Source organism: Amblyraja radiata, chromosome 45 (assembly GCF_010909765.2).
Source record: "Amblyraja radiata isolate CabotCenter1 chromosome 45, sAmbRad1.1.pri, whole genome shotgun sequence".
In the NCBI taxonomy this organism is placed as follows: domain Eukaryota; kingdom Metazoa; phylum Chordata; class Chondrichthyes; order Rajiformes; family Rajidae; genus Amblyraja; species Amblyraja radiata.
The window spans coordinates 1,048,041-1,067,327 of record NC_046000.1 but is presented as its reverse complement, the minus strand read 5'-3'; the positions used below and the strand labels follow the sequence as shown (position 1 = coordinate 1,067,327).

Sequence of the window (19,287 nt, the reverse complement as noted above, 5' to 3'; positions counted from 1 at the left end):
ATAAGGTTCGCACCAGGGTCTCATCCATACCCCGCAACACTGCTCTCTCTCCCCATCCCCGCACTCGCAACAAGGGCAGAGTCCCCCTAGTCCTCAACTTTCACCCCACCAGCCGGCAATACAACAAATAATCCTCCGCCATTTCCGCCACCTCCAACGTGACCCCACCACTCGCCACATCTTCCATCTACCCCTATGTCTGCCTTCCGCAAAGACCGCTCACTCCGCAACTCCCTGTCAATTCTTCCTCTGCCCTCCGTACCACCCCCCTCCCCGGGGCACTTTCCGTTGCAACCGCAAGAAATGCAACACCTGTCCCTTCACCTCCCCCCTCAACTCCATTCAAGGATCCAAGCAGTCGTTCCAGGTGCGACAAAGGTTCACCTGTATCTCCTCCAACCTCATCTACTGCATCCGCTGCTCTAGATGTCAGCTGATTTACATCGGGGAGACTAAGCGGAGGTTGGGCGATCGTTTCGCCGAACACATCCGCTCAGGTCCGCAATACATACCTGAACTCCCGGTGGCTCAGCACTTCAACTCCCCCTCCTATTCCCAATCCGACCTCTCTGTCCTGGGTCTCCTCCATTGCCAGAGTGAGCAACACCGGAAATTGGAGGAACAGCACCTCATATTCCGCCTGGGTTGCTTGCATCCGGATGGCATGAACGTTGAATTCTCCCAGTTTTGCTAGCCCTTGCTGTCTCCTCCCCTTCCTTAACCTGGAGCTGTCTCCTCCCATCCCCCCGCGCTTGGGCTCCTCCTCCTCCCTTTTTCCTTCCTTCATCCCCCCCCCCCATCAGTCGGAAGAAGGGATTCGGCCCGAAACGTCGCCTATTTCCTTCGCTCCATAGATGCTGCTGCACCCGCTGAGTTTCTCCAGCATTTTTGTGTACCGATGATTCAAGCTTTCTGTTTAATGTTTGGATGGGTGAAGGTAAAATGTTGTCATTCCATTTTTGTGCCTCAGACACAATTAGCAGAATTGTACATTATCCAAATTGATTTATCTTTGCAAAGAGCCCATTCAAAACCAAATTAGAAAATCAAATTGGGTGAGTAATGTGCACTGGGTGGGTATAAAGGACTTGTGGATGATTAAAAACTACAATGTTAAGAACTATCCTTCAACAATAATTTGGATTTATGCAGTCATTTTAAGTCACCACAAGATGCTAAGGTATAGAGTCATAGTATCATTCAGCACTGAACAGGCTCTTCAGCCCAATTTGACCATGCCGACAAAGACACCCCATGTAAGCTTGTCCCTGTTCCCCGTGTTTGGCCCATATCCCTATAAACTTTTCATGTCTATTAAATGTTGATAATGCTTCATCCTCTGGTAGCTATTTCCATACACCTGCCAAAGTCTGTGTGACAAAGTTGCCCCTCAGAAACCGATTAAATCTTTCCCATCTCAGTATTCAGTTTTAACTTTATTGTCATTTCACTGAGTACTTGCATACACAGAAGAAACGAAAAATTGTTTCTAATCAGTTTTTTGTCAGTGCAATTAATAAAAACAGAAATAAATACACACAACTTAAAAATTATCATATCTAAAATAGACCTAAAATTGAACTAAAAACAGACATTCAAACTGAAAAGTGACTTTACCTTGACAGGTAAAGTGTATGTGTATGGGGAGGGGACACAGTCCGTTAACCATTTTTATTGTTTGTGGGACGAAGCTGTGCAGCATCCTGCTGGTTCTGCAGCTGATACTCCCGTACCTCTTCCCAGATGGCAGAATGGAGAAGATCATAGAATCATAGAATCATAGAAAATAGGTGCAGGAGTAGGCCATTCGGTCCTTTGAGCCTGCACCGCCATTAAATATGATCATGGCTGATCATCCAACTCAGTACCCTGTACCTGCCTTCTCTCCATACCCCCTGATCCCTTTAGCCACAAGGGCCACATCTAACTCCCTCTTAAATATAGCCAATTAACTGCCCTCAACTACCTTCTGTGGCAGAGAGTTCCAGAGATTCACCACTCTCTGTGTGAAAAATGCTTTTTCTCATCTCGGTCCAAAGGATTTCCCCTTTATCCTTAAACTGTGACCCCTTGTCCTGGACTTCCCCAACATCGGGAACAATCTTCCTGCATCTAGCCTGTCCAACCACTTAAGAATTTTGTAAGTTTCAATAAGATCCCCCCCCAATCTCCTAAATTCTAGCGAGTACAAGCCAAGTCTATCCAATCTTTCTTCATATGAAAGTCCTGACATCCCAGGAATCAGTCTGGTGAACCTTCTCTGTACTCCCTCTATGGCAAGAATGTCTTTCCTCAGATTTGGAGACCAAAACTGTATGCAATACCCAGGTGTGGTCTCACCAAGACCCTGTACAACTGCTGTAGAACCTCCCTGCTCATATACTCAATCCTATACTCAAGATGTGGTGGGATCGGTGATAAGGGTCCTTAATGATGGAGATGGCTCTGCGGATTGCAGCGCTTCTGATAGATCTCCAACAGGAAAGGGAGTGGGGCACCTACTGGCTGTCTTCACTATCCTGTTTAGCTGTCTTTGTTCGTAAGCCTTGCAGCTCCCAAACCAGGAAGTGATGCCGTAGGTCAGTATGCACTCAATGGTGCCCCTGTAGAAGTTCGTTAGGTGAACAATGGGGAGACTTGCTTTTCTGAGTCTTCAGAGGGGGTGGAGCCACTGCTGTGCTCGTTTGATGACGGCTGTGGTGTTGGTCGTTGAGGTCAGGTCGTCCGCTAGGTGGAATCCCAGGAACTTCATGCTGCTGACCTTCTCCACAGCGGCTCCATCAATATGGAGCTACTTGTCTGGACCTTGAGTCCGTAATAAAGTTTATTATTATTATTATTATTATAATATGCAGCGGAGTGTGATGTTGTTTTCCAGCCCTCCTGAAATCAATCACCATATCCTTCGTCTTATCCACGTTGAGGGTGAGATTGTGAGATCTACACCACTCTGTAAGCAGCTCCACCTCCATCCTGTATGCTGACTCATTATTGTCACTGATGAGACCCACCACTGTTGTGTCATCAGCAAACTTATTGATGTAATTGTTGCTGAGTCTGGCAGTACAGTCATGAGTAAGCAGGGGGCTTAGGACACAGCCTTGGGGTGAGCCAGTGTTCACAGCGATGGTTCTTGATGTCCGACTGCCCACCCTGACTGTCTGCTGCCGTTGTGTAAAAAAGTCAAGGACATAATTGCAAGTGCCAGTGTCCACCTTTAACAGCTTCAGCTTTTCCAGCAGCTGCTGTGTAATGATTGGGTTAAAAGCGGAGCTGAAGTATATGAAGAGGATCCTGGCGTAGGTGTTCTTCTGGTTGAGATGTGACAGCTAGAGATGGAGTGTAGTGGAGACTGCATCCTCTGTGGACCGGTTGGTTCTGTAAGCGAACTGTAGTGGGTCCAGGTTGGCAGGGAGATGTGCTGCATGACCAGCCGCTTAAAACTCTTCATTAATATGGGTGTGAGAGCCACTGGGCGAAAGTCATTGAGACAGGCTGGGTTGGGCTTCTTCGGGACGGGAACGATGATGGCACTTTTGAGGCAGTTGGGCACTACTGCCTGGCTGGGTGAGATGCTAAAAAATTCTATAAAAACATATTTTAGTTGCTCTGTGCAGTCCTTTAAAACGCGTCTAGGAATGTTGTCCGGCCCTGCAGCTTTGCGTGGATTGACGCCGTCCAAGGCCTTTTTAACTCCAGCTGTGGACAGCCTGAGTGACTGGTCACTGGATGATGGCAGGAGTGCTTGTATCTGGGTGGTATTTTTAACCTCAACCGTGCGTAAAACTTGTTCAGTTCATCTGGTAGAGAGGGGTCGTTTTGGCATATCCGCAGTGGGGGGGGGGGGGGGGGGGAGGCTTTTAGTAAGTGATGGTATGAAAACCCTGCCACAAGCGACGTGTGTCTTTGTCATTGTGAAGTGGCTATAAGTTTTTGTACATACCGCCTCTTCGCTTCCCTGATCCCCCGGGATAGGTTACTCCTTGCCAGTTTGTATGCTGCGTTGTCCCCAGATTTAAATGCAGCATTCCGGACTCTCAGTAGAGAACAAACTTCCCCAGTTAGCCAAGGTTTCTGATTGGCACACCTCTTGACGGTTTTAACCACCGTCACATCATCAATGCATTTATTGATGTATCCGATGACGGATTCTGTATATTCTTGGAGATCAATGCCACTGTCACCTGTGCTGCCTCTCTGGAAATGGCCCACTGTGTGGTTTCAAAACAGTCTTGCAGTGCTGCGGTAGCTCCCTGTGGCCATATTCTGACTTCTTTGACCATTGGCCTGTTTCACCCTGGGTCTGTATGCAAGTGTGAGCATAACCGCTAGGTGGTCAGAGTTGCCGATATGGGGGAGGGGGGCTGCTTTATATGCATCTTTGATGTTTGTGTACACCAGGTCTAGTTTGTTCTTTCCCTGGTTGCGATGTTCACATGCTAGTAGAATTTAGGCAGAACAGATGTGAGACTTGCCTGGTTGAAATCCCCAGCTGCCATGAAGAAAGCATCGGGATGTTCCCTCTGCTGCTCACTGATGTTGTTGTAGAGTTGTTATAGCATCCTTCACGTCCGCACGCTCGGTGGTACATAGACGGCCGTTATGAAGACTGCCGTTAGCTCCCTCGGTAAGTAGAAGGGTCGGCATTTCACAGTCATTAGCTCTACGTGGGGTGAGCAGTAAGTGGAAATCACCACAGCATCCCGACACCACAATCTATTAACATACACAGCCAGACGCCCCCCCCCCCCCCCCCCCTTGACTTACCAGCTAGCGAAGCTACTTTGTCAGCTCTGTGTAGCATTAGCCCATCCAGCTGGATCGCAGCGTCCGTGATGTTCTGGTTCAGCCAGGTCTCTGTAAGGACGTAGACACAGCAGTTCTTCACACTACGTTGAGTAGCTCTCCACGCTCTGATGTAGTCCATCTTATTGCCGAGGGAGCGGACATTTGCCAACATGAGTGTAGGCACTGCTGGTGTATATGGATTTGCGACTAGCCTAGCGTAGACTCCTCCGTGCTTCCCCCGCTTCCGCATCCTGCTACACTGCTTGCGGTGATTCCTCACCAATGTTGTTCCAGATGCAGCCGCGGCTTTCTGTGGGCCTACGCGGCGCAGAAGTCCCAGCTCACCCAGAACGCTCCGTAAGTGTCTGTTACAGCAAGAAGCTTTGTTGTGAGTGTCCAACAGAAACTGTCGCTCATACTGCCGCACTCTCTCTCAACACACATTCTCCAGTCACACCACACGCTCCAATAACATGCAAAAGCAGTGAATTTCCACTGAGAGAGGCCACTGCAAACACCTGTCGCGCCGCCATCTTGATCTCGCCTTGAGGTGCTTGAGGAGTATAAAGAATGTAAAAATAATCTTAAGAGAGAAATTAGAAAAGCTAAAAGAAGATATGAGGTTGCTTTGGCAAGTAAGGTGAAAGTAAATCCAAAGGGTTTCTATAGCTATATTAATAGCAAAAGGATAACGAGGGATAACATTGGTCCATTAGAGAGTCAGAGTGGACAGCTATCTGCAAAGCCAAAAGAGATGGGGGAGATATTGATACTGTAGGGGGCGCTCCTCTGTGTGCAGCCATGTCAGCAGCGCGTCAGTTTTTCCAGCTTTTTTTTATTTTTTAGTATGTTTTAAAGTGTGTATTTTGTGTTTCTTCGTGTGTTTTGTGTGGGGGGTGGTGTGGGGGGGGGGTAAGGGGGAAACCGCTTCGGTCGCCTCCTCCATGGAGAGGCGACTTTTTCCAGGTCGCCTCCCCCGTGGCCTAACATCAAGGATCGACGCGGCCTTTCCCGGAGACGCGCCCGGGGCTTCAGCGGCGGGCGCAGCGTGGACTCTCGTTGTGGAGCGGGCGATCCTCGCTGGGGCTCGCTGGAGGGGAGCGCTCTGTTTCGCTGGCCCGGGGCAGCCGGCAGCCTGAAGTCGCAGCCTGAAGCCGCGGTCTGCAGAGCTCCAGCTGGTGCGGCGTCTACAGCCCGGCATCCCTCATGGGGGACCCGGGGGAAGAAGAAGCCATCACTGCCGGCCCGTGGCCAACTTCTACCGCGGGGCCGGCATGGACTTACCATCACCCCTGGAGGGGAGCTTCGACCGCCGGCCCTGCAGTCTACGGTGCTTCTGGCTGCGGCGGGGACTTTAAATCTCGACCGCCGGCCTGCGGCCTACAACAATCTAAAGCCGCGGTCTCCGGTGAGGAAGAGCCGATCCTGGACTGACTGGACTCTGGTCCTGTACACGGGGGGGAAATGGAGGAGGACTGGCCAAATGTTTGTGCCTTCCACCACAGTGATGAATGCTGTGGTGGATGTTTGTGTTACAGTTGTATTGTGTGTTCTTTATTATTGTACTGCTGCTGACAACCCAAATTTCCACCAACCCTGGTTGTGTGGCAATAAATTATATCTATCTATCTATCTATCTATCTATCTATCTATCTATCTATCTATCTATCTATCTATCTATCTATCTATCTATCTATCTATCTATCTATCTATCTATCTATCGAACAATTTATTTTCTTCGAGGAGAAGGATATTGAATTATGTGAGGTAAGGGAAACAAGTAGAGTAGCTATGGAAACTATGAGATTCAAAGAAGAGAAGTACTGACACTGTTGAAAAATATAAAAAGTGTATAAGTCTCCAGGTCCTGACAGGATATTCCCTAGGACATTGAGGGAAGTTAGTATAGAAATAGCAGGGGGCTATGACAGAAATATTTCAAATGTCATTAGAAACGGGAATGGTGCCGGAGGATTGGCGAACTGCGAATGTTGTTCCATTGTTTAAAAAGGGTTCTAAGAGTAAACCTGGCAATTATAGACCTGTTAGTTTGACGTCAATGGTGGGCAAATTAATGGAAAGGATACTTAGAGATAATATATATAAGCATCTGGATAAACAGGGTCTGATTAGGAACAGTCAACATGGATTTGTGCCTGGCAGGTCATGTTGGACTAATCTTGAATGTTTTGAAGAGGTTACTAAGGAAATTGATAAGGGTAAAGCAGTGGACGTTGTCTATATGGACTTCAGTAAGGCCTTTGACAAGGTTCCACATGGAAGGTTGGTTAAGAAGATTCAATTGTTGGGTATTAATGGTGGAATAGCAAGATGGATTCAACAGTGGCTGAATGGGAGATGCCAGAGTAATGGTGGAAGGCTGCTTGTCAGGTTGGAGGCCAGTGACTAGTGGGGTGCCTCAGGGATCTGTGTTGGGTCCACTGTTGTTTGTCATATTCATCAATGATCTGGATGATGGTGTGGTAAATTGGATTAGGAAGTATGCAGATGATACTAAGATAGGTGGTGTTGTGGATAATGAAGTAGATTTTCAAAGTCTACAGAGAGATTTATGCCAGTTGGAAGAGTGGGCTGAAAGATGGCAGATGGAGTTTAATGCTGATAAGTGTGAGGTGCTACATCTTGGCAGGACAAATCAAAATAGGACGTACATGGTAATGGTAGGGAATTGAGGAATGCAGTTGAACAGAGGGATCTAGGAATAACTGTGCATAGTTCACTGAAGGTGGAATCTCATGTAGATAGGGTGGTAAAGAAAGCTTTTGGTATGCTAGCCTTTATAAATCAGAGCATTGATTATAGAAGTTGGGATGTAATGTTAAAATTGTACAAGGCATTGGTGAGGCCAATTCTGGAGTATGGTGTACAATTGTGGTCGCCAAATTATAGGAAAGATGTCAACAAAATAGAGAGAGTACAGAGGAGATTTACTAGAATGTTGCCTGGGTTTCAGCAACTAAGTTACAGAGAAAGGTTGAACAAGTTAGATCTTTATTCTTTGGAGCGCAGAAGGTTAAGGGGGGACTTGATAGAGGTCTTTAAAATGATGAGAGGGATAGACAGAGTTGACGTGGATAAGCTTTTTCCATTGAGAGTTGGGAAGATTCAAACAAGAGGACATTTGAGAAAAAGGGACAGAGGTTTAGGGGTAACATGAGGGGGAACTTCTTTACTCAGAGTGGTAGCTGTGTGGAATAGAAACATAGAAAACAGGTGCAGGAGTAGGCCATTCGGCCCTTCGAGCCTGCACCGCTATTCAATATGATCATGGCTGATCATCCAACTCAGTATCCTTCTCTCCATACCCCCTGATACCTTTAGCCACCAGGGCCCCATCTAACTCCCTCTTAAATATAGCCAGTAAACTGGCCTCAACTGCCTTTTGTGGCAGAGAATTCAACAGATTCACCACTCTCTGTGTGAAAAATGTTTTTCTCATCTCGGTCCTCAAAGATTTCCCCCTTATCCTTAAACTGTGACCCCTTGTTCTGGACTTCCCCAACATCGGGAACAATCTTCCTGCATTTAGCCTGTCCAACCTCTTAATATATTTCAATAGATCCCCCCTCAATCTCCTAAATTCTAGCGAGTACAAGCCAAGTCTATCCAGTCTTTCTTCATATGAAAGTCCTGACATCCCAGGAATCAGTCTGGTGAACCTTCTCTGTACTTCCTTTATGGCAAGAATGTCTTTCCTCAGATTAGGAGACCAAAACTGTACGCAATACTCCAGGTGTGGTCTCCCCAAGACCCTATACAAGTGCAGTAGAACCTCCCTGCTCCTATACTCAAATCCTTTTACTATGAATGCTAACATACCATTTGCTTTCTTAACTGCCTGCTGCACCAGCATGCCTACTTTAAAATGACTGGCGTACCATGACACCCAGGTCTCGTTGCATCTCCCCATTTCCTAATCGGCCACCATTCAGATAATAGTCTACTTTCCTGTTTTTGCCACCAAAGTGCATAACCTCACATTTATCCACATTATACTGCATCTGCCATGCATTTGCCCACTCACCCAGCCTATGCGGGTCACCTTGCAGCCTCCTAGCATCCTCCTCACAGCTAACACTGCCCCCCAGCTTCGTGTCATCCACAAACTTGGAGATGTTGCATTGAATTCCCTCGTCCAAATCATTAATATATATTGAAAATAGCTTGGGTCCCAGCGCTGAGCCTTGCAGTACCCCACTAGTCACAGACTGCCATTATGAAGTGGAAGTGGTGGAGGCAGGTTCGATTTTATCATTTAAAAATGAATTGGATAGGTATATGGACGGGAAAGGAATGGAGGGTTATGGTCTGAGTGCAGGTAGATGGGACTAGGGGAGAATAAGTGTTCGGCATGGACTAGAAGGGCCGAGATGGCCTGTTTCCGTGCTGTAATTGTTATATGTGATATGCTATATATGAGAGGTCCCTACAAGAGACCGAGTTTGGAACAGTTAGAGGTAGAATTTAAGCAGTATATGCAACAGTAATTATGATACACAAGGCTATTTATGCACAGGCAAAGCAAAAGCAGTTGGAGGTGGACCAGGAGGAAGGACCCTTTAAACCCGGAGACAAGGTGCATGTATGAGCTTTCCGAACCACCCACCGCTGTTCAGGTAGTAAGTTGATCTACCTGGTACCATCTCAATCCTTACATGGGGGCTGCCCCAAAGGTTCGACTCGATAATAGCCCTGAGGTAAGTGAACAGGAGTACAAAGAAGTGAGGGTTATTATCTTGTTAAAGCAGAGCTTTAACAAGATAATAAGTGAGGGTTTTGGAGACATTAGTGACTGTGAGACTGGTGTAAATAAGGTCAGAATGAGGGGGTGTATGTGTCTTGTTTGGGGAACAATGATGCACCTGCATACCTAATAATACTAGCCCGGAGAGGTCTTTCACTAAAGCAATGGATAAGTTGAGAAATCTGATAAAAGAGAAGCAGAATGTGGGTTTTGGACATGACGTCTTTAGTTGGCTGGAAAATATGTTAGGCGGTTGGGGAGCGTGGCCGATTAAGATGGGGGTGACTATTGGAGGCGGAGCTGAACTGCTGGGGGTTCTTGTGGTGCTAAGTTGCGTCTTACCCTGTGTTATGTTTTTTTCGCGTAAGAACCACTGCCAAGCAGCTTTCGTTGATCCAGGATAAAGGTGAAACTGTTTCCCGTAAGAAGCAGACCCCGAAGATAGAATACTATGATGATGTGCAAGACATACCAGATAAATATAAAACTATAGATTGTGAGGAGGGCTGGATCTTTTTCCCCACCCTAGTATAGTGGGGGTGGGATTTTGGCCCAGTTATCCAGGATTCCAGAGAAAGAACATTATAAGGCTGAGCATTACAAATTTAAGGACCCTGAGTTTAATTTGACGACAGATATGTGCAGCTTGTGGTTTTCTTTTCTGTGAGACAATTTTTGGTCTCAAAGGGAGGGATATATGGTATATTTTATATTAAATGTATCTTGTATAATCTTGTATTGAAAATAAGTAATATTTTAAAAAGTAGTTTGTCAGTGGGGCCCGTTCTCGGGTCACAGGCCATTTGGTCACAGCCCATTTGCTCTTTCTCGATGTCACATTCTTGTGAAGTGGTGTAATGACATGGCTCAGGATTTATGACTGTTTATACGTCCAAGACAACAAGGCTGGAATAATAATGGATTCTGTATTAAGTTTGCTACGTTTAATTATACTCATGTTGAGATAAGAGATAAGACATATGTGAAGTGAAAGGTGTTCACTTGAGGTTTATGTGACCTTTGTATGTTGGATTTATTATGTTTATTAAAACTGAGGTAGCTATACTCTGAGATAGTGATAGTGGTGTCTGCATCTGTAACATTTCATTTGATCTGTAATGCTGCTGGTGAGGAGTCATAAAGAGGCCCAAGGATGAGTTTGGAATTCCATCCTCTGGAGATAACAAGAGAGGGCGAGGGTGTGTGAGCTAGCCAAGAAGCAATTTTACTTCGGAGTCACGTGAGTGACTACGTGAAGAGCCCGCCAGTGCGCATGCGTGTCATATGGTCTAACGCATTGCGTACGACTGGCAGGGGGGACGCGAGTCTCCTGCCAGCAGTCAGACCTGAAGGTAAGTTTTTAAAAACTTTTTCCAGGTTTTATCTTCCTGCAGGAACCTCTACTTAGAGGTCCTGCTAAAGCCCGGGGCGAAGTCCGGAGGACCCAGTCAAGGGAATACCGGTCACGACCTCGGGGATACCCGACCACGACCAAGGGATTGCTTGGAGACCGTGGAATGCGGGAGCGGGCGACGGTGAATTCGCCTCTCGGGCCGCTGGCGTTGGAGCCAGCAGCCTCATATTGGTGCCGCTGGCACCTGGGAAAATACAGCAGGTATACACCGACACATAGCCGCTTGAAAGACCACGGAATACGGGTAGCGGGCGGCTGAGAAGTCGCCTCTCGGGCCGTTGGCGTTGGACCCAGCGGCTTCATACTGGTGCCAGTGGCACCTATACAGCGGGAATACCCCCGGACAATGTATATCGCGGCTATCCCTTTTCACAGGGACCGCGGGGATACCCAGCTCGGCAGGGGGGAAGTCCCGACTATAAAGGGAACCCCGGCTGCATACAAGGACCTCGAGACCAAGCTCTGGGGGGGGGGGGGGGGGGGGGGGGAGGGGAGAGTTGCCCCCGCAGCAGAAGGTTTAAAACAGGACCTGCAGGTACATTCTTTACTCTCAGGTTGTTTACTTCTATTTCTGTAAGGATGTGTTACAGGAAAGGAACCATGGACTAAGTCCAAATGGAGACTGACTGCGGAGGACCGCGGGAGTGCGGGCAGTCAGCAGCGGTTGGCTACACCTGGACCGCTAATCAGATTCAGATTCAGATTCAACTTTAATTGTCATTGTCAGTGTACAGTACAGAGACAAAGAAGTGCAGTTAGCATCTCCGTGGAAGAGCGACATAGAATATGATTTCAATAAATAAAGCTATTTACATGTATACAGACATAGTGTTTTTCCTGTGGGATGAGTGCCCGGGGGGGGGTGATTGGCAGTCACCGAGGTACAGTGTTGAGTAGTGTGACAGCCGCAGGGAAGAAGCTGTTCCTGGACCTGCTGGTCCGGCAACGGAGAGACCTGTAGCTCCTCCCGGATGGTAGGAGGGTAAACAGTCCATGGTTGGGGTGAGAGCAGTCCTTGGCGATGCTGTGCGCCCTCCGCAGACAACGCTTGCTTTGGACAGACTCAATGGAGGGGAGCGAGGAACCGGTGATGTGTTGGGCAATTTTCACCACCCTCTGCAGTGCTTTCCGGTCGGAGACAGAGCAGTTGCCATACCATACTGTGATACAGTTGGTAAGGATGCTCTCGATGGTGCAGCGGTAGAAGTTCACCAGGATCTGAGGAGACAGATGGACCTTCTTCAGTCTCCTCAGGAAGAAGAGACGCTGGTGAGCCTTCTTGACCAGAGTTGAGGTATTGTGGGTCCAAGAGAGGTCATCGGAGATGTTGACCCCAGGAACCTGAAGCTGGAAACACGTTCCACCTCTGTCCCGTTGGTGTGGATGGCGGTGTGCGTGCCGCCCCTAGACTTCCTGAAGTCTACAATGAGCTCCTTGGTCTTCTTGGAGTTAAGGGCCAGGTTGTCAGCGCACCATGCTGCTAGGAGCTGGACCTCCTCCCTATAGACCGACTCATCGTTGTTGCTGATGAGGCCAATCACCGTTGTATCATCTGCATACTTGATGATGGTGTTAGTACCATGTACAGGTGTGCAGTCATAGGTGAAGAGGGAGTATAGGAGGGGGCTCAGCACACAGCCCTGTGGAATGCCGGTGTTCAGGGTGAGGGTTGAAGAGGTGTGCTTGTCTAACCTAACAGACTGGGGTCTGTTGGTTAGAAAGTCCAGATTGATCATCAGTCTCCGACCTGGCACCTGCACAGTCCGTATGGACATCACAGACTGGCGGGAAGTCCAAGCAGAAGTCGGACAGACCGAAGGGAGTCGGGCTGTGAAGACTGTGATCGAATATCCCGCATGGAGCGGTTGATGGAGCAGATGCTCCAACGTGAAAATGCTCCAGTATATGGAGTCTAGTCACCATGGGGTCCTAGGACGCCCATGGCAGCACCTCATAGAGGGCTGCATAATGCATCTCCCTCGACAGAGGGGAGCATTAGGAGTCACTTCTGGGCTGACTCTGAAGACAGGGGTTTGGCTGAAGATACCACAAGTGTGCTGGCGGTGCAGGAACAACAACCAGCAGCAAGGCTGTGAATGGCATCTCCGGTGGCAGCACCCCTACGCACCCACCAACAAACCATGGAAAGTGGTGAAAGCTTGAAGGCCGTACAACCAGGACAAAGGTCTTTTCAGGCCATAGCCCAGAACGGCCTTCCTGGAAGATGCGCCAACCTCGTATTCGAAGCTCCTCTACCTCCCAGGAGTAGAATGTGCAAAATGATGCACACAAGGTTAAGGCAGTTACTGGGTCGGTTAGCATAAGTCCTACCATTCGGATGTGGAAGGATGACACAACTCCTGGTTCCCCATCCTGCGGTATGAAGGTATGGAGCCACATCGATGATGCCTCCTGTCACGGATACAAATTGGTAATATTTACACTGGTTTGAATATTTACACTGGTTTGGGATAACATGAGATTAGTTTATACTGCACAGCAGGTATGGTTGGAGTTGCCTTCAAGGCAGGCTCACAATTATGGGAGATATGGACTGTTCATTGTCAACAGCTTCAACCCGCATGTGCAGTATAGACATTTCTGAATAACTTCCATGTGAGCATTTCCGCTCACAGGCTTCGGAGATATTTGAAATTTAGCTGGATGAGGCAATGATACACTCAAAAGCGTCGCAAAATGGGCTAACCAGTTCCCAGACTATTTACCAAATCACTACAATCAGTGCTTGGACTGCACAGAGCTAACAAACAAGTGTTATGGCCAATCTGGATGATATTGAACATACTGTATCAGCCACATAGCCATATTTGAGAAATTGGGTTCCTCATCCGTCCAGTTAAATTTAAGTTAAGTTGATACCAACTGAAACTATTGATTATTGAGATACAATTAAGCCATTCATTTGTCTGGGATTCTGAGACAAAATATTAGACCTCTGCTATTCCCAGCTGAAACTATCAAAGTCACTATGGTGGACGAACAGTATTCAACATTGGTACACTAAACCTTTCATCCGTAAATCTTCAGTCAATTCCAAACTGATGCTATTACTCCAAGATGGAATATTACTAATACCATCTCTAGTCACGTGAGGCAGATGGGATTAGCATGAGTTATCAATTGTTCAGTTATGGTATCAACTGCCAATGTACACCAAGTGCATTCTGTGCATTAAAAGGTGTGTGAATATGCATAATCTGCATGCACAAGTCCAAGGTGATACACTTTGGTGGTGGTGGTGGCTCGCCGGTGTGGGTGCGCTTGTGCAACAGCAGGGTGCTGGACTGGGTGAAGCCCTTGCCACACTGGGTGCAGGTGAAGGGAAGCTCGCCGGTGTGGGTGCGCTTGTGCACCAGCAGGTCGCAGGAGCGGGTGAAGCTCTTGCCACAGTGGGCACAGGTGTAGGGGCGCTCGCCGGTGTGGATGCGCTGGTGCCTCAGCAGGTTGCCGGAGCGGGTGAAGCTCTGGCCACACTGGGCACAGGTGTAGGGGTGCTCGCCGGTGTGGGTGCGCTGATGCTCCAGTAGTTTACTGGACCGGGTGAAGCCCTTGCCGCAATGGGCGCAGGTGTAGGGGTACTCGCCGGTGTGGGTGCGCTTGTGCACCAGCAGGGTGCTGGACTGGGTGAAGCCCTTGCCACACTGGGCGCAGGTGAAGGGAAGCTCGCCGGTGTGGATGCGCTGGTGCACCAGCAGGTCGCAGGAGCGGTTGAAGCTCTTGCCACAGTGGGCACAGGTGTAGGGGCGCTCGCCGGTGTGGATGCGCTGGTGTTTCAGCAGGGTGCTGGACTGGGTGAAGCTTTGGCCACACTGGGCACAGGTGTAGGGGCGCTCGCCGGTGTGGATGCGCTGGTGCACCAGCAGGGTGCTGGACTGGATGAAGCTCTTGCCGCACTCCGAGCAGTCGAAGGGGCGTTCTCCCGTGTGCACCCGCCGGTGGGTCTCCAGCAGGCTCGGCTTCTGGTAGGCCTTGCCACACCCATAACGCTTCTCCTTGTTGTGGCCCGTCATGTGGTCCTCCATCGAAGGTCAGCCCCTCGGAGCTCAGCCCGCACACCAAACAGACGGGGGGGGGGGGGGGGGGCGGCGGCTCACCGGCACCCTGGCCACCCTCAATGGCCGCTCACGTCCCCGTCTCTCCGTCCACAGCAACAGTTCCTAAACCCTGCAGAACACAGACGGTCAACAAGCTGGCAAACAGGACATTACCAGCACATATTGGGTGCGTTTATGGCGGAGGAAACAATTATATAATTCTGCGTGGCACAGTGGCGCAGCGGTATAGTTGCTGCCTCACCGCCAGATATCCGGGCTCAACCCTGACTACGGTGCTGTCTGTGCGGAGTTAGTACGTTCTCCTCTTGACCTGCGTGGGTTTTTACTCCGGGTGCTCCGCTTTCCTCCAACATTTCAAAGACATTCAGGGTCGTAGATTAATCGGCCTCCGCAAAATTATTAAATTGTCCCTAACGTGCGTAGGATAGTGCTAATTTACGGGGTGATCGCTGGTTGGCGCAGACTCCATGGCCGAAAGACCTGTTTCCACGCTGCATCTCTGAACTAAACTAAGCCAAAGGGTCTCGACCCAAAATGTCACCATTCACTCTCTCCACAGATGCTACCTGACCCACTGAACTACTCCAGCACTTTGTGTCTATCTTCTCCACAGATGCTGCCTGACCCGCTGAGTTACTCCAGCACACTCTCTCTCTCTGTCTCCCTCTCTCTCTCCCCTCTCTCTCTCTCCCTCTCTCTCTGTCTCTCTCTGTCTGTCTCTCTCTCTGTCTCTCTCTGTCTCTCCCTCTCCCTCTCTCTATCTGTCTCTGTCTCTCTCTGTCTCTCTCCCCTCTCTCTCTCCCTCTCTCTCTCTGCCTCTGTCTCTCTCTGTCTCTCTCTGTCTCTCTCTCTGTCTCTCTCTCTCTGTCTCTCTCTCTCTCTCTCTCTATCTGTCTCTCCCTCCCTCTCTGTCTCTCTGTCTCTCTGTCTCTCTGTCTCTCTCTCTCTCTGTCTCTCTCTCTCTCTCTCTCTCTCTCTCTCTCTCTCTCTCTCTCTCTCTCTCTCTCTCTCTCTCTCTCTCTCTATCTCTCACTATCTCTCATCGTTTGTCTCTGACTTTAGAAACATAGAAAATAGGTGCAGGAGGAGGCCATTCGAGCCAGCACCGCCATTCATTGTGATCATGGCTGATCGTCCCCAATCAATAACCCATGCTCACCCTCTCCCCATATCCCTTGACTCCACTAGCCCCTAGAGCTCTAACTCTCTCTTAAATCCATCCAGTGATTTGGCCTCCACTGCCCTCTGTGGCAGGGAATTCCACAAATTTACAACTCTCTGGATGAAAAAGTGTTTTCTCACCTCAGTCTTAAATGACCTTTCCTTTATTCTAAGACTGTGGCTTCTGGTTCTGGACTCGCCCAACATTGGGAATATTTTTCCTGCATCTAGCTTGTCCAGTCCTTTTATAATTTTATATGTTTCTAAAAGATATCCCACCATCCTTCTAAACTCCAGTGAATAACCTAGTCTTTTCAATCTTTCCTCATATGATAGTCCCGCCATCCCAGGGATCAATCTTGTGAACCTACGCTGCACTGCCTCAATCACAAGGATGTCCTTCCTCAAATTAGGAGACCAAAACTGTACGCAATACTCCAGATGTGGTCTCACCAGAGCCCTGTACAACTGCAGAAGAACCTCTTTACTCCTATACTGAAATCCTCTTGTTATGAAGGCCAACATTCCATTAACTTTCTTCACTGCCTGCTGTACCTGCATGGCAACTTTCAGTGACCAGTGTACAAGGACAGCCAGGTGTCGCTGTACCTCCCCCTTACCTAACCTAACCCTTTGAGATAATAATCTGCCCCCTTGTTTTTGCCACCAAAGTGGATAACCTCACATTTATCTATATTATACTGCATCTGCCACGCATCTGTCCACTCACCCAACTTGTCCAGGTCACACTGCAACCTCCTAACATCCTCTTCACAGTTCACACTGCTACCCAGCTTTGTGTCATCCGCAAACTTGCTAGTGTTGCTCCTAATTCCTTCTTCCAAATCATTAATATATAAGGTAAATAGTTGCGGCCCCAACACCGAACCTTGCGGCACTCCACTCGCCATTTCCTGCCATTCTGAAAAGGACCCGGTCACTCCGACTCTTTGCTTCCAGTCTGCCAACCAATTTTCTATCCATGTCAACATCCTACCCCCAATACCATGTGCTCTAATTTTAGTCACCAGTCTCCCGTGCGGGACTTTATCAAAGGCTTTCTGAAAGTCTAGATATACTACATCCACTGGCACCCCTTCATCCATTTTACTTGTCACATCCTCAAAAAAATTCCAGAAGATTAGTCAAGCATGATTTCCCTTTCATAAATCCATGCTGACTTGGACTAATCCTTTTACTGCTATCCAAATGCCTCATTATTACTTCATTAATAATTGACTCCAGCATCTTTCCCACCACTGAAGTCAGGCTAACTGGTCTGTAATTCCCCGTTTTCTCTCTCGCTCCTTTCTTGAAAAGTGGGATAACATTAGCTATCCTCCAATCCACAGGAACTGATCCTGAACCTATTGAACATTGGAAAATGATCACCAATGCGTCCACTATTTTTAGAGCCACCTCTCTGAGCACCCTGGGATGCAGTCCATCAGGCCCAGGGGATTTATCATCCTTCAGTCCCATTAGCTTACCCAATACTATTTCTCGCCTAATGAAAATTTAATTCCGTTCCTCGACCCCCTTAGATCCTCTGTCCTCCAGTACATCTGGGTGATTGTTTGTGTCTTCCTTAGTGAAGACAGATCCGATGTACCTGTTCAACTCTTCTGCCATTTCCTTGTTCCCCATAATAATTTCACCCGTGTCTGCCTTCAAGGGACCCACATTTGACTTTCAATTCAATTCAATTCAACTTTAATGTCATTGCACAAATACTGAGTATGGGTACAACGAAATGCAGTTTTGCGTCAGTCCGTAGTAGTAGTGCATCTAGAAATTTAAAAAAAAAGAAGATACAGAATAATAAAAAATACAGAATAATTAAACAATGGGGACGGAGGGACTGGAGAAATCTATCGGCGGGACTCCGAGTTCAGCAATGTGATGGTATAATTGTAGAAGCTGTTCCTCATCCTACTGGTACGGAGGGCAGGAGGAGGGCAAACAGTCCATGGTTGGGGTGGGAGGGGTCTTTAATGAGCTTCCCAGCCCGTCTCAGACACCGTTTGCGGTGGAGGGCATCAATGGCAGGGAGCGGGGCACCGATGATGTACTGAGCGGTTTTCACCACCCGTTGTAGTGCCTTCCTGTCCGCAACAGTGCAGCTGCTGTACCATACCGTGAAGCAGGTGGTCAGGATGCTCTCGATGGTACAGCGGTAGAAGTTGGTCAGGATCTGGGGGGACAGGTGGGCTTTCTTGAGCCTCCTCAGGAAGTAAAGGCGCTGCTGTGCCTTTTTGATCAGCTTGGAGGTGTTGAGGGACCAGGACAAATCCTCCGAGATGTGTACCCCGAGGACTTTGCTACTCTTTTTCCCTTAACGTATCTAGAGAAGCTTTTACTGTCCTTTTACTGCCCGTTTTGTTTCCTTCTGTTGTCCTATGAAAGTTTCCCAATCCTCTGGCTTCCGGCTACTCTTTGCTGTGTTATACATCTTTTCTTTTAGTTTTATTCTATCCCTAACTTCTCTTGTCAGCCACGGTTGCCACCTACACCCCTTAGAATCTTTCTTCCTTTTTGGAATGAAATGATCCTGCGACTTCCGAATTATGCCCAGAAATTCCTGTCATTGCTGTTCCACCGTCATTCCTGCTAGTATCCCTTTCCAGTCTACCTTGGACAGCTGCTCTCTCATGCCTTCATAATCCCCTTTGTTCAACTGCATCACTGCCACTACCGATTTAACCTTCTCCTTCTCAAATTGTAGATTGAAACTAATCATATTATGATTATTGTGACTCTCTCCCTGTCTCTCGCCCTGCCTCTCTGTCTCTCTATCTGTGTCTCTGTCTCTCTCTCTTTTTCTCTCCCTCTCGCTATCTCTCTCTGTCTCTTTCTCTCTCTCTGTCTCTCTTTCTCTCACTCTTTCTCACTCTCTCTGTCTCTCTCTCTCGGTCTCTCACTCTCTCTCTGATTCTCTCACTCTCTCTCACTGTCTCTGTCTGTCTCTTCCTCTGGTTCTCTCTCTCTCTTTGTCTGTCTCTCTATCATTCAGTCTCGCTCTCTCTCCCTCTCTCGCTCTCTCTCCCTCTGTCTCTCTCTCCCTCCCTTTGTCTCTCTCTGTC

General features: G+C 48.3%; 1 long non-coding RNA gene across 1 annotated transcript in view; it reads right to left on the bottom strand.

Moving 5' to 3' along the window:
• Window positions 1-16,665, bottom strand: part of LOC116968604 — a 17,097-nt gene extending 432 nt beyond the window's left edge. Inside the window, exons 1-2 of the long non-coding RNA XR_004410479.1 lie at window positions 16,623-16,665; window positions 9,925-9,926 (exon numbers count right to left, since the gene is read on the bottom strand). This is a non-coding gene — a long non-coding RNA (uncharacterized LOC116968604). The remainder of the gene's footprint in view (window positions 1-9,924; window positions 9,927-16,622) is intronic.
• Window positions 16,666-19,287: the final 2,622 nt, after the last annotated feature.